Raw genomic sequence first — 14,995 nt, 5'->3', positions numbered from 1 at the left:
TAGTGTTCCCGCTCACTTCTCAAAAAGTTTGTGGTGATGTTTCAAATTGAAACCATTGTCACAGAAAAGTGTTTTCCTCACCCTTTAGACATGGTTTTGAGAAGCATCTCTACTTGGGTTAATCAGCATAGAGCCACTGTTTTTCAGTTTGATTACAACAGGCTTATTTTCAACTTCTTAGAGAAAAAACTACTGCGACCATGTCATCTTGTACACAGTGAACTCACGTACCTGGGTGGGCTTGAACCACCAACCTTTCGGTTAACAGCCGAACGCGCTAACCGATTGCGCCACAGAGACAGCTCTTGATGTCCCCAGAGTTGAGGGATTTTTGTCTCTCGATATCTCCCCACTTATACAGTTCCCACTTTAACACTGCTGCCGGTAAGAAGTAGAGACAGCTGTGAGGATGACTACATTTTAAGTATCAGCAGAGTGGCGCAGCGGAAGTGTGCTGGGCCCATAACCCAGAGGTCGATGGATCGAAACCATCCTCTGCTAAACTGTTTTGCTTGGGTTTTGTTTAATCTTTGAGATTTAACTGGCAGTCAAATTTCAAACCCATTTTTGAGAGAAATTTGCTCTTTTGTGTTTTCCATTCTCTTTCTTTTCTTACCATTCTTATCTCAGCTTTTCTTGGTTTTGAGTCAAAGGGTGGTCGTTGGCTAGTTTCAAGAGATTTTGCATTTTTCCACTCTTTCAACATGTCTTTGTGATTAAACAGATTTTAGACTGTTTTCATGGAAATCTTCTTTTGTCCCCTTTTGACGTATTTAATGATTTATTTATTTTTCTCTTCAATCTGCAGTTGGGGTGTGCATGTAAGGGTTTTTCGCAGGAAAGGTAAAGATTATTTCACATTTTTTACCTTTTTCACTCTTTTCTTTTTGGTCTGTGTATGCTTTGCCCGTTTCATGTTTGGAATGAATCATTCTAGAGTGGGGTTGAAACACTAAACTTTTGGTGCCTGTCACTTGATCATAAGATTGATGCTGTCATGTTTTAAAGTTAATTGCTTGTATGTGGACTCTAAGCTTCAAGTAAAATTGCATTGTCTCATGATTTCACATGTTTGCTTGAATGGTCAAATTTCAAAACATTTTCATTGAAAAAAATAACAACAACTCATGCTGTCTTCCACTGCTTTTAACGTTTGTCCAATATTGCTCTGGGTTCCATGTTTTTTGTTGTTTTTTTGTGGGAAAAATGTGGAATTTTGTGCTTTTGGCTTCTTGGCTAACACGTGCTTGGCCCCTCCCATATTGAAAATGCACGGTCCTGGAGTGGGTTTGAACTTACAAGCTTATGCAGGATGATATGTGTTTGAAACAATTCAAGACATGTCCCCGAGGACAAAGGATACAAGCAGTGTCCTTCTAATCTTTTCTTTGACCGATCCCAATTTCCAATGGGTAGTGTTCCCGCTCACTTCTCAAAAAGTTTGTGGTGATGTTTCAAATTGAAACCATTGTCACAGAAAAGTGTTTTCCTCACCCTTTAGACATGGTTTTGAGAAGCATCTCTACTTGGGTTAATCAGCATAGAGCCACTGTTTTTCAGTTTGATTACAACAGGCTTATTTTCAACTTCTTAGAGAAAAAACTACTGCGACCATGTCATCTTGTACACAGTGAACTCACGTACCTGGGTGGGCTTGAACCACCAACCTTTCGGTTAACAGCCGAACGCGCTAACCGATTGCGCCACAGAGACAGCTCTTGATGTCCCCAGAGTTGAGGGATTTTTGTCTCTCGATATCTCCCCACTTATACAGTTCCCACTTTAACACTGCTGCCGGTAAGAAGTAGAGACAGCTGTGAGGATGACTACATTTTAAGTATCAGCAGAGTGGCGCAGCGGAAGTGTGCTGGGCCCATAACCCAGAGGTCGATGGATCGAAACCATCCTCTGCTAAACTGTTTTGCTTGGGTTTTGTTTAATCTTTGAGATTTAACTGGCAGTCAAATTTCAAACCCATTTTTGAGAGAAATTTGCTCTTTTGTGTTTTCCATTCTCTTTCTTTTCTTACCATTCTTATCTCAGCTTTTCTTGGTTTTGAGTCAAAGGGTGGTCGTTGGCTAGTTTCAAGAGATTTTGCATTTTTCCACTCTTTCAACATGTCTTTGTGATTAAACAGATTTTAGACTGTTTTCATGGAAATCTTCTTTTGTCCCCTTTTGACGTATTTAATGATTTATTTATTTTTCTCTTCAATCTGCAGTTGGGGTGTGCATGTAAGGGTTTTTCGCAGGAAATGTAAAGATTATTTCACATTTTTTACCTTTTTCACTCTTTTCTTTTTGGTCTGTGTATGCTTTGCCCGTTTCATGTTTGGAATGAATCATTCTAGAGTGGGGTTGAAACACTAAACTTTTGGTGCCTGTCACTTGATCATAAGATTGATGCTGTCATGTTTTAAAGTTAATTGCTTGTATGTGGACTCTAAGCTTCAAGTAAAATTGCATTGTCTCATGATTTCACATGTTTGCTTGAATGGTCAAATTTCAAAACATTTTCATTGAAAAAAATAACAACAACTCATGCTGTCTTCCACTGCTTTTAACGTTTGTCCAATATTGCTCTGGGTTCCATGTTTTTGTTGTTTTTTTGTGGGAAAAATGTGGAATTTTGTGCTTTTGGCTTCTTGGCTAACACGTGCTTGGCCCCTCCCATATTGAAAATGCACGGTCCTGGAGTGGGTTTGAACTTACAAGCTTATGCAGGATGATATGTGTTTGAAACAATTCAAGACATGTCCCCGAGGACAAAGGATACAAGCAGTGTCCTTCTAATCTTTTCTTTGACCGATCCCAATTTCCAATGGGTAGTGTTCCCGCTCACTTCTCAAAAAGTTTGTGGTGATGTTTCAAATTGAAACCATTGTCACAGAAAAGTGTTTTCCTCACCCTTTAGACATGGTTTTGAGAAGCATCTCTACTTGGGTTAATCAGCATAGAGCCACTGTTTTTCAGTTTGATTACAACAGGCTTATTTTCAACTTCTTAGAGAAAAAACTACTGCGACCATGTCATCTTGTACACAGTGAACTCACGTACCTGGGTGGGCTTGAACCACCAACCTTTCGGTTAACAGCCGAACGCGCTAACCGATTGCGCCACAGAGACAGCTCTTGATGTCCCCAGAGTTGAGGGATTTTTGTCTCTCGATATCTCCCCACTTATACAGTTCCCACTTTAACACTGCTTCCGGTAAGAAGTAGAGACAGCTGTGAGGATGACTACATTTTAAGCATCAGCAGAGTGGCGCAGCGGAAGTGTGCTGGGCCCATAACCCAGAGGTCGATGGATCGAAACCATCCTCTGCTAAACTGTTTTGCTTGGGTTTTGTTTAATCTTTGAGATTTAACTGGCAGTCAAATGTCAAACCCATTTTTGAGAGAAATTTGCTCTTTTGTGTTTTCCATTCTCTTTCTTTTCTTACCATTCTTATCTCAGCTTTTCTTGGTTTTGAGTCAAAGGGTGGTCGTTGGCTAGTTTCAAGAGATTTTGCATTTTTCCACTCTTTCAACATGTCTTTGTGATTAAACAGATTTTAGACTGTTTTCATGGAAATCTTCTTTTGTCCCCTTTTGACGTATTTAATGATTTATTTATTTTTCTCTTCAATCTGCAGTTGGGGTGTGCATGTAAGGGTTTTTCGCAGGAAATGTAAAGATTATTTCACATTTTTTACCTTTTTCACTCTTTTCTTTTTGGTCTGTGTATGCTTTGCCCGTTTCATGTTTGGAATGAATCATTCTAGAGTGGGGTTGAAACACTAAACTTTTGGTGCCTGTCACTTGATCATAAGATTGATGCTGTCATGTTTTAAAGTTAATTGCTTGTATGTGGACTCTAAGCTTCAAGTAAAATTGCATTGTCTCATGATTTCACATGTTTGCTTGAATGGTCAAATTTCAAAACATTTTCATTGAAAAAAATAACAACAACTCATGCTGTCTTCCACTGCTTTTAACGTTTGTCCAATATTGCTCTGGGTTCCATGTTTTTGTTGTTTTTTTGTGGGAAAAATGTGGAATTTTGTGCTTTTGGCTTCTTGGCTAACACGTGCTTGGCCCCTCCCATATTGAAAATGCACGGTCCTGGAGTGGGTTTGAACTTACAAGCTTATGCAGGATGATATGTGTTTGAAACAATTCAAGACATGTCCCCGAGGACAAAGGATACAAGCAGTGTCCTTCTAATCTTTTCTTTGACCGATCCCAATTTCCAATGGGTAGTGTTCCCGCTCACTTCTCAAAAAGTTTGTGGTGACGTTTCAAATTGAAACCATTGTCACAGAAAAGTGTTTGCCTCACCCTTTAGACATGGTTTTGAGAAGCATCTCTACTTGGGTTAATCAGCACTGTTTTTCAGTTTGATTACTACAGGCTTATTTTCAACTTCTTAGAGAAAAAGCTACTGCGACCGTGTCATCTTGTACACAGTGAACTGGGTGGGCTTGAACCACCAACCTTTCGGTTAACAGCCAAACGTGCTAACCGATTGCGCCACAGAGACAGCTCTTGATGTCCACAGAGTTGAGGGATTTTTGTCTCTCGATATCTCCCCACTTATACAGTTCCCACTTTAACACTGCTTCCGGTAAGAAGTAGAGACAGCTGTGAGGATGACTACATTTTAAGCATCAGCAGAGTGGCGCAGCGGAAGCGTGCTGGGCCCATAACCCAGAGGTCGATGGATCGAAACCATCCTCTGCTAAACTGTTTTGCTTGGGTTTTGTTTAATCTTTGAGATTTAACTGGCAGTCAAATTTCAAACCCATTTTTGAGAGAAATTTGCTCTTTTGTGTTTTCCATTCTCTTTCTTTTCTTACCATTCTTATCTCAGCTTTTCTTGGTTTTGAGTCAAAGGGTGGTCGTTGGCTAGTTTCAAGAGATTTTGCATTTTTCCACTCTTTCAACATGTCTTTGTGATTAAACAGATTTTAGACTGTTTTCATGGAAATCTTCTTTTGTCCTCTTTTGACGTATTTAATGATTTATTTATTTTTCTCTTCAATCTGCAGTTGGGGTGTGCATGTAAGGGTTTTTCGCAGGAAAGGTAAAGATTATTTCACATTTTTTACCTTTTTCACTCTTTTCTTTTTGGTCTGTGTATGCTTTGCCCGTTTCATGTTTGGAATGAATCATTCTAGAGTGGGGTTGAAACACTAAACTTTTGGTGCCTGTCACTTGATCATAAGATTGATGCTGTCATGTTTTAAAGTTAATTGCTTGTATGTGGACTCTAAGCTTCAAGTAAAATTGCATTGTCTCATGATTTCACATGTTTGCTTGAATGGTCAAATTTCAAAACATTTTCATTGAAAAAAATAACAACAACTCATGCTGTCTTCCACTGCTTTTAACGTTTGTCCAATATTGCTCTGGGTTCCATGTTTTTGTTGTTTTTTTGTGGGAAAAATGTGGAATTTTGTGCTTTTGGCTTCTTGGCTAACACGTGCTTGGCCCCTCCCATATTGAAAATGCACGGTCCTGGAGTGGGTTTGAACTTACAAGCTTATGCAGGATGATATGTGTTTGAAACAATTCAAGACATGTCCCCGAGGACAAAGGATACAAGCAGTGTCCTTCTAATCTTTTCTTTGACCGATCCCAATTTCCAATGGGTAGTGTTCCCGCTCACTTCTCAAAAAGTTTGTGGTGACGTTTCAAATTGAAACCATTGTCACAGAAAAGTGTTTGCCTCACCCTTTAGACATGGTTTTGAGAAGCATCTCTACTTGGGTTAATCAGCACTGTTTTTCAGTTTGATTACTACAGGCTTATTTTCAACTTCTTAGAGAAAAAGCTACTGCGACCGTGTCATCTTGTACACAGTGAACTGGGTGGGCTTGAACCACCAACCTTTCGGTTAACAGCCGAACGCACTAACCGATTGCGCCACAGAGACAGCTCTTGATGTCCACAGAGTTGAGGGATTTTTGTCTCTCGATATCTCCCCACTTATACAGTTCCCACTTTAACACTGCTTCCGGTAAGAAGTAGAGACAGCTGTGAGGATGACTACATTTTAAGCATCAGCAGAGTGGCGCAGCGGAAGCGTGCTGGGCCCATAACCCAGAGGTCGATGGATCGAAACCATCCTCTGCTAAACTGTTTTGCTTGGGTTTTGTTTAATCTTTGAGATTTAACTGGCAGTCAAATTTCAAACCCATTTTTGAGAGAAATTTGCTCTTTTGTGTTTTCCATTCTCTTTCTTTTCTTACCATTCTTATCTCAGCTTTTCTTGGTTTTGAGTCAAAGGGTGGTCGTTGGCTAGTTTCAAGAGATTTTGCATTTTTCCACTCTTTCAACATGTCTTTGTGATTAAACAGATTTTAGACTGTTTTCATGGAAATCTTCTTTTGTCCTCTTTTGACGTATTTAATGATTTATTTATTTTTCTCTTCAATCTGCAGTTGGGGTGTGCATGTAAGGGTTTTTCGCAGGAAAGGTAAAGATTATTTCACATTTTTTACCTTTTTCACTCTTTTCTTTTTGGTCTGTGTATGCTTTGCCCGTTTCATGTTTGGAATGAATCATTCTAGAGTGGGGTTGAAACACTAAACTTTTGGTGCCTGTCACTTGATCATAAGATTGATGCTGTCATGTTTTAAAGTTAATTGCTTGTATGTGGACTCTAAGCTTCAAGTAAAATTGCATTGTCTCATGATTTCACATGTTTGCTTGAATGGTCAAATTTCAAAACATTTTCATTGAAAAAAATAACAACAACTCATGCTGTCTTCCACTGCTTTTAACGTTTGTCCAATATTGCTCTGGGTTCCATGTTTTTGTTGTTTTTTTGTGGGAAAAATGTGGAATTTTGTGCTTTTGGCTTCTTGGCTAACACGTGCTTGGCCCCTCCCATATTGAAAATGCACGGTCCTGGAGTGGGTTTGAACTTACAAGCTTATGCAGGATGATATGTGTTTGAAACAATTCAAGACATGTCCCCGAGGACAAAGGATACAAGCAGTGTCCTTCTAATCTTTTCTTTGACCGATCCCAATTTCCAATGGGTAGTGTTCCCGCTCACTTCTCAAAAAGTTTGTGGTGACGTTTCAAATTGAAACCATTGTCACAGAAAAGTGTTTGCCTCACCCTTTAGACATGGTTTTGAGAAGCATCTCTACTTGGGTTAATCAGCACTGTTTTTCAGTTTGATTACTACAGGCTTATTTTCAACTTCTTAGAGAAAAAGCTACTGCGACCGTGTCATCTTGTACACAGTAAACTCACGTCCCTGGGTGGGCTTGAACCACCAACCTTTCGGTTAACAGCCGAACGCGCTAACCGATTGCGCCACAGAGACAGCTCTTGATGTCCACAGAGTTGAGGGATTTTTGTCTCTCGATATCTCCCCACTTATACAGTTCCCACTTTAACACTGCTTCCGGTAAGAAGTAGAGACAGCTGTGAGGATGACTACATTTTAAGCATCAGCAGAGTGGCGCAGCGGAAGCGTGCTGGGCCCATAACCCAGAGGTCGATGGATCGAAACCATCCTCTGCTAAACTGTTTTGCTTGGGTTTTGTTTAATCTTTGAGATTTAACTGGCAGTCAAATTTCAAACCCATTTTTGAGAGAAATTTGCTCTTTTGTGTTTTCCATTCTCTTTCTTTTCTTACCATTCTTATCTCAGCTTTTCTTGGTTTTGAGTCAAAGGGTGGTCGTTGGCTAGTTTCAAGAGATTTTGCATTTTTCCACTCTTTCAACATGTCTTTGTGATTAAACAGATTTTAGACTGTTTTCATGGAAATCTTCTTTTGTCCTCTTTTGACGTATTTAATGATTTATTTATTTTTCTCTTCAATCTGCAGTTGGGGTGTGCATGTAAGGGTTTTTCGCAGGAAAGGTAAAGATTATTTCACATTTTTTACCTTTTTCACTCTTTTCTTTTTGGTCTGTGTATGCTTTGCCCATTTCATGTTTGGAATGAATCATTCTAGAGTGGGGTTGAAACACTAAACTTTTGGTGCCTGTCACTTGATCATAAGATTGATGCTGTCATGTTTTAAAGTTAATTGCTTGTATGTGGACTCTAAGCTTCAAGTAAAATTGCATTGTCTCATGATTTCACATGTTTGCTTGAATGGTCAAATTTCAAAACATTTTCATTGAAAAAAATAACAACAACTCATGCTGTCTTCCACTGCTTTTAACGTTTGTCCAATATTGCTCTGGGTTCCATGTTTTTGTTGTTTTTTTGTGGGAAAAATGTGGAATTTTGTGCTTTTGGCTTCTTGGCTAACACGTGCTTGGCCCCTCCCATATTGAAAATGCACGGTCCTGGAGTGGGTTTGAACTTACAAGCTTATGCAGGATGATATGTGTTTGAAACAATTCAAGACATGTCCCCGAGGACAAAGGATACAAGCAGTGTCCTTCTAATCTTTTCTTTGACCGATCCCAATTTCCAATGGGTAGTGTTCCCGCTCACTTCTCAAAAAGTTTGTGGTGACGTTTCAAATTGAAACCATTGTCACAGAAAAGTGTTTGCCTCACCCTTTAGACATGGTTTTGAGAAGCATCTCTACTTGGGTTAATCAGCACTGTTTTTCAGTTTGATTACTACAGGCTTATTTTCAACTTCTTAGAGAAAAAGCTACTGCGACCGTGTCATCTTGTACACAGTGAACTGGGTGGGCTTGAACCACCAACCTTTCGGTTAACAGCCAAACGTGCTAACCGATTGCGCCACAGAGACAGCTCTTGATGTCCACAGAGTTGAGGGATTTTTGTCTCTCGATATCTCCCCACTTATACAGTTCCCACTTTAACACTGCTTCCGGTAAGAAGTAGAGACAGCTGTGAGGATGACTACATTTTAAGCATCAGCAGAGTGGCGCAGCGGAAGCGTGCTGGGCCCATAACCCAGAGGTCGATGGATCGAAACCATCCTCTGCTAAACTGTTTTGCTTGGGTTTTGTTTAATCTTTGAGATTTAACTGGCAGTCAAATTTCAAACCCATTTTTGAGAGAAATTTGCTCTTTTGTGTTTTCCATTCTCTTTCTTTTCTTACCATTCTTATCTCAGCTTTTCTTGGTTTTGAGTCAAAGGGTGGTCGTTGGCTAGTTTCAAGAGATTTTGCATTTTTCCACTCTTTCAACATGTCTTTGTGATTAAACAGATTTTAGACTGTTTTCATGGAAATCTTCTTTTGTCCTCTTTTGACGTATTTAATGATTTATTTATTTTTCTCTTCAATCTGCAGTTGGGGTGTGCATGTAAGGGTTTTTCGCAGGAAAGGTAAAGATTATTTCACATTTTTTACCTTTTTCACTCTTTTCTTTTTGGTCTGTGTATGCTTTGCCCGTTTCATGTTTGGAATGAATCATTCTAGAGTGGGGTTGAAACACTAAACTTTTGGTGCCTGTCACTTGATCATAAGATTGATGCTGTCATGTTTTAAAGTTAATTGCTTGTATGTGGACTCTAAGCTTCAAGTAAAATTGCATTGTCTCATGATTTCACATGTTTGCTTGAATGGTCAAATTTCAAAACATTTTCATTGAAAAAAATAACAACAACTCATGCTGTCTTCCACTGCTTTTAACGTTTGTCCAATATTGCTCTGGGTTCCATGTTTTTGTTGTTTTTTTGTGGGAAAAATGTGGAATTTTGTGCTTTTGGCTTCTTGGCTAACACGTGCTTGGCCCCTCCCATATTGAAAATGCACGGTCCTGGAGTGGGTTTGAACTTACAAGCTTATGCAGGATGATATGTGTTTGAAACAATTCAAGACATGTCCCCGAGGACAAAGGATACAAGCAGTGTCCTTCTAATCTTTTCTTTGACCGATCCCAATTTCCAATGGGTAGTGTTCCCGCTCACTTCTCAAAAAGTTTGTGGTGACGTTTCAAATTGAAACCATTGTCACAGAAAAGTGTTTGCCTCACCCTTTAGACATGGTTTTGAGAAGCATCTCTACTTGGGTTAATCAGCACTGTTTTTCAGTTTGATTACTACAGGCTTATTTTCAACTTCTTAGAGAAAAAGCTACTGCGACCGTGTCATCTTGTACACAGTGAACTGGGTGGGCTTGAACCACCAACCTTTCAGTTAACAGCCGAACGCGCTAACCGATTGCGCCACAGAGACAGCTCTTGATGTCCACAGAGTTGAGGGATTTTTGTCTCTCGATATCTCCCCACTTATACAGTTCCCACTTTAACACTGCTTCCGGTAAGAAGTAGAGACAGCTGTGAGGATGACTACATTTTAAGCATCAGCAGAGTGGCGCAGCGGAAGCGTGCTGGGCCCATAACCCAGAGGTCGATGGATCGAAACCATCCTCTGCTAAACTGTTTTGCTTGGGTTTTGTTTAATCTTTGAGATTTAACTGGCAGTCAAATTTCAAACCCATTTTTGAGAGAAATTTGCTCTTTTGTGTTTTCCATTCTCTTTCTTTTCTTACCATTCTTATCTCAGCTTTTCTTGGTTTTGAGTCAAAGGGTGGTCGTTGGCTAGTTTCAAGAGATTTTGCATTTTTCCACTCTTTCAACATGTCTTTGTGATTAAACAGATTTTAGACTGTTTTCATGGAAATCTTCTTTTGTCCTCTTTTGACGTATTTAATGATTTATTTATTTTTCTCTTCAATCTGCAGTTGGGGTGTGCATGTAAGGGTTTTTCGCAGGAAAGGTAAAGATTATTTCACATTTTTTACCTTTTTCACTCTTTTCTTTTTGGTCTGTGTATGCTTTGCCCGTTTCATGTTTGGAATGAATCATTCTAGAGTGGGGTTGAAACACTAAACTTTTGGTGCCTGTCACTTGATCATAAGATTGATGCTGTCATGTTTTAAAGTTAATTGCTTGTATGTGGACTCTAAGCTTCAAGTAAAATTGCATTGTCTCATGATTTCACATGTTTGCTTGAATGGTCAAATTTCAAAACATTTTCATTGAAAAAAATAACAACAACTCATGCTGTCTTCCACTGCTTTTAACGTTTGTCCAATATTGCTCTGGGTTCCATGTTTTTGTTGTTTTTTTGTGGGAAAAATGTGGAATTTTGTGCTTTTGGCTTCTTGGCTAACACGTGCTTGGCCCCTCCCATATTGAAAATGCACGGTCCTGGAGTGGGTTTGAACTTACAAGCTTATGCAGGATGATATGTGTTTGAAACAATTCAAGACATGTCCCCGAGGACAAAGGATACAAGCAGTGTCCTTCTAATCTTTTCTTTGACCGATCCCAATTTCCAATGGGTAGTGTTCCCGCTCACTTCTCAAAAAGTTTGTGGTGACGTTTCAAATTGAAACCATTGTCACAGAAAGAGTGTTTGCCTCACCCTTTAGACATGGTTTTGAGAAGCATCTCTACTTGGTTTAATCAACACTGTTTTTCAGTTTGATTACTACAGGCTTATTTTCAACTTCTTAGAGAAAAAGCTACTGCGACCGTGTCATCTTGTACACAGTAAACTCACATCCCTGGGTGGGCTTGAACCACCAACCTTTCGGTTAACAGCCGAACGCGCTAACCGATTGCGCCACAGAGACAGCTCTTGATGTCCACAGAGTTGAGGGATTTTTGTCTCTCGATATCTCCCCACTTATACAGTTCCCACTTTAACACTGCTTCCGGTAAGAAGTAGAGACAGCTGTGAGGATGACTACATTTTAAGCATCAGCAGAGTGGCGCAGCGGAAGCGTGCTGGGCCCATAACCCAGAGGTCGATGGATCGAAACCATCCTCTGCTAAACTGTTTTGCTTGGGTTTTGTTTAATCTTTGAGATTTAACTGGCAGTCAAATTTCAAACCCATTTTTGAGAGAAATTTGCTCTTTTGTGTTTTCCATTCTCTTTCTTTTCTTACCATTCTTATCTCAGCTTTTCTTGGTTTTGAGTCAAAGGGTGGTCGTTGGCTAGTTTCAAGAGATTTTGCATTTTTCCACTCTTTCAACATGTCTTTGTGATTAAACAGATTTTAGACTGTTTTCATGGAAATCTTCTTTTGTCCTCTTTTGACGTATTTAATGATTTATTTATTTTTCTCTTCAATCTGCAGTTGGGGTGTGCATGTAAGGGTTTTTCGCAGGAAAGGTAAAGATTATTTCACATTTTTTACCTTTTTCACTCTTTTCTTTTTGGTCTGTGTATGCTTTGCCCGTTTCATGTTTGGAATGAATCATTCTAGAGTGGGGTTGAAACACTAAACTTTTGGTGCCTGTCACTTGATCATAAGATTGATGCTGTCATGTTTTAAAGTTAATTGCTTGTATGTGGACTCTAAGCTTCAAGTAAAATTGCATTGTCTCATGATTTCACATGTTTGCTTGAATGGTCAAATTTCAAAACATTTTCATTGAAAAAAATAACAACAACTCATGCTTTCTTCCACTGCTTTTAACGTTTGTCCAATATTGCTCTGGGTTCCATGTTTTTGTTGTTTTTTTGTGGGAAAAATGTGGAATTTTGTGCTTTTGGCTTCTTGGCTAACACGTGCTTGGCCCCTCCCATATTGAAAATGCACGGTCCTGGAGTGGGTTTGAACTTACAAGCTTATGCAGGATGATATGTGTTTGAAACAATTCAAGACATGTCCCCGAGGACAAAGGATACAAGCAGTGTCCTTCTAATCTTTTCTTTGACCGATCCCAATTTCCAATGGGTAGTGTTCCCGCTCACTTCTCAAAAAGTTTGTGGTGACGTTTCAAATTGAAACCATTGTCACAGAAAAGTGTTTGCCTCACCCTTTAGACATGGTTTTGAGAAGCATCTCTACTTGGGTTAATCAGCACTGTTTTTCAGTTTGATTACTACAGGCTTATTTTCAACTTCTTAGAGAAAAAGCTACTGCGACCGTGTCATCTTGTACACAGTGAACTGGGTGGGCTTGAACCACCAACCTTTCGGTTAACAGCCGAACGCGCTAACCGATTGCGCCACAGAGACAGCTCTTGATGTCCACAGAGTTGAGGGATTTTTGTCTCTCGATATCTCCCCACTTATACAGTTCCCACTTTAACACTGCTTCCGGTAAGAAGTAGAGACAGCTGTGAGGATGACTACATTTTAAGCATCAGCAGAGTGGCGCAGCGGAAGCGTGCTGGGCCCATAACCCAGAGGTCGATGGATCGAAACCATCCTCTGCTAAACTGTTTTGCTTGGGTTTTGTTTAATCTTTGAGATTTAACTGGCAGTCAAATTTCAAACCCATTTTTGAGAGAAATTTGCTCTTTTGTGTTTTCCATTCTCTTTCTTTTCTTACCATTCTTATCTCAGCTTTTCTTGGTTTTGAGTCAAAGGGTGGTCGTTGGCTAGTTTCAAGAGATTTTGCATTTTTCCACTCTTTCAACATGTCTTTGTGATTAAACAGATTTTAGACTGTTTTCATGGAAATCTTCTTTTGTCCTCTTTTGACGTATTTAATGATTTATTTATTTTTCTCTTCAATCTGCAGTTGGGGTGTGCATGTAAGGGTTTTTCGCAGGAAAGGTAAAGATTATTTCACATTTTTTACCTTTTTCACTCTTTTCTTTTTGGTCTGTGTATGCTTTGCCCGTTTCATGTTTGGAATGAATCATTCTAGAGTGGGGTTGAAACACTAAACTTTTGGTGCCTGTCACTTGATCATAAGATTGATGCTGTCATGTTTTAAAGTTAATTGCTTGTATGTGGACTCTAAGCTTCAAGTAAAATTGCATTGTCTCATGATTTCACATGTTTGCTTGAATGGTCAAATTTCAAAACATTTTCATTGAAAAAAATAACAACAACTCATGCTGTCTTCCACTGCTTTTAACGTTTGTCCAATATTGCTCTGGGTTCCATGTTTTTGTTGTTTTTTTGTGGGAAAAATGTGGAATTTTGTGCTTTTGGCTTCTTGGCTAACACGTGCTTGGCCCCTCCCATATTGAAAATGCACGGTCCTGGAGTGGGTTTGAACTTACAAGCTTATGCAGGATGATATGTGTTTGAAACAATTCAAGACATGTCCCCGAGGACAAAGGATACAAGCAGTGTCCTTCTAATCTTTTCTTTGACCGATCCCAATTTCCAATGGGTAGTGTTCCCGCTCACTTCTCAAAAAGTTTGTGGTGACGTTTCAAATTGAAACCATTGTCACAGAAAGAGTGTTTGCCTCACCCTTTAGACATGGTTTTGAGAAGCATCTCTACTTGGTTTAATCAGCACTGTTTTTCAGTTTGATTACTACAGGCTTATTTTCAACTTCTTAGAGAAAAAGCTACTGCGACCGTGTCATCTTGTACACAGTAAACTCACGTCCCTGGGTGGGTTTGAACCACCAACCTTTCGGTTAACAGCCGAACGCGCTAACCGATTGCGCCACAGAGACAGCTCTTGATGTCCACAGAGTTGAGGGATTTTTGTCTCTCGATATCTCCCCACTTATACAGTTCCCACTTTAACACTGCTTCCGGTAAGAAGTAGAGACAGCTGTGAGGATGACTACATTTTAAGCATCAGCAGAGTGGCGCAGCGGAAGCGTGCTGGGCCCATAACCCAGAGGTCGATGGATCGAAACCATCCTCTGCTAAACTGTTTTGCTTGGGTTTTGTTTAATCTTTGAGATTTAACTGGCAGTCAAATTTCAAACCCATTTTTGAGAGAAATTTGCTCTTTTGTGTTTTCCATTCTCTTTCTTTTCTTACCATTCTTATCTCAGCTTTTCTTGGTTTTGAGTCAAAGGGTGGTCGTTGGCTAGTTTCAAGAGATTTTGCATTTTTCCACTCTTTCAACATGTCTTTGTGATTAAACAGATTTTAGACTGTTTTCATGGAAATCTTCTTTTGTCCTCTTTTGACGTATTTAATGATTTATTTATTTTTCTCTTCAATCTGCAGTTGGGGTGTGCATGTAAGGGTTTTTCGCAGGAAAGGTAAAGATTATTTCACATTTTTTACCTTTTTCACTCTTTTCTTTTTGGTCTGTGTATGCTTTGCCCGTTTCATGTTTGGAATGAATCATTCTAGAGTGGGGTTGAAACACTAAACTTTTGGTGCCTGTCACTTGATCA

General features: G+C 39.5%; 1 non-coding gene across 1 annotated transcript; it reads right to left on the bottom strand.

Moving 5' to 3' along the window:
• Nucleotides 1-14,240: 14,240 nt before the first annotated feature.
• Nucleotides 14,241-14,314, bottom strand: TRNAN-GUU (transfer RNA asparagine (anticodon GUU)). Its single transcript has one exon. It is a non-coding gene; the product is annotated as a tRNA-Asn (tRNA).
• Nucleotides 14,315-14,995: the final 681 nt, after the last annotated feature.

This window comes from Pelobates fuscus, chromosome 2 (assembly GCF_036172605.1).
Source record: "Pelobates fuscus isolate aPelFus1 chromosome 2, aPelFus1.pri, whole genome shotgun sequence".
Classification (NCBI taxonomy): domain Eukaryota; kingdom Metazoa; phylum Chordata; class Amphibia; order Anura; family Pelobatidae; genus Pelobates; species Pelobates fuscus.
This window is presented reverse-complemented; position numbering and strand designations above follow the sequence as displayed.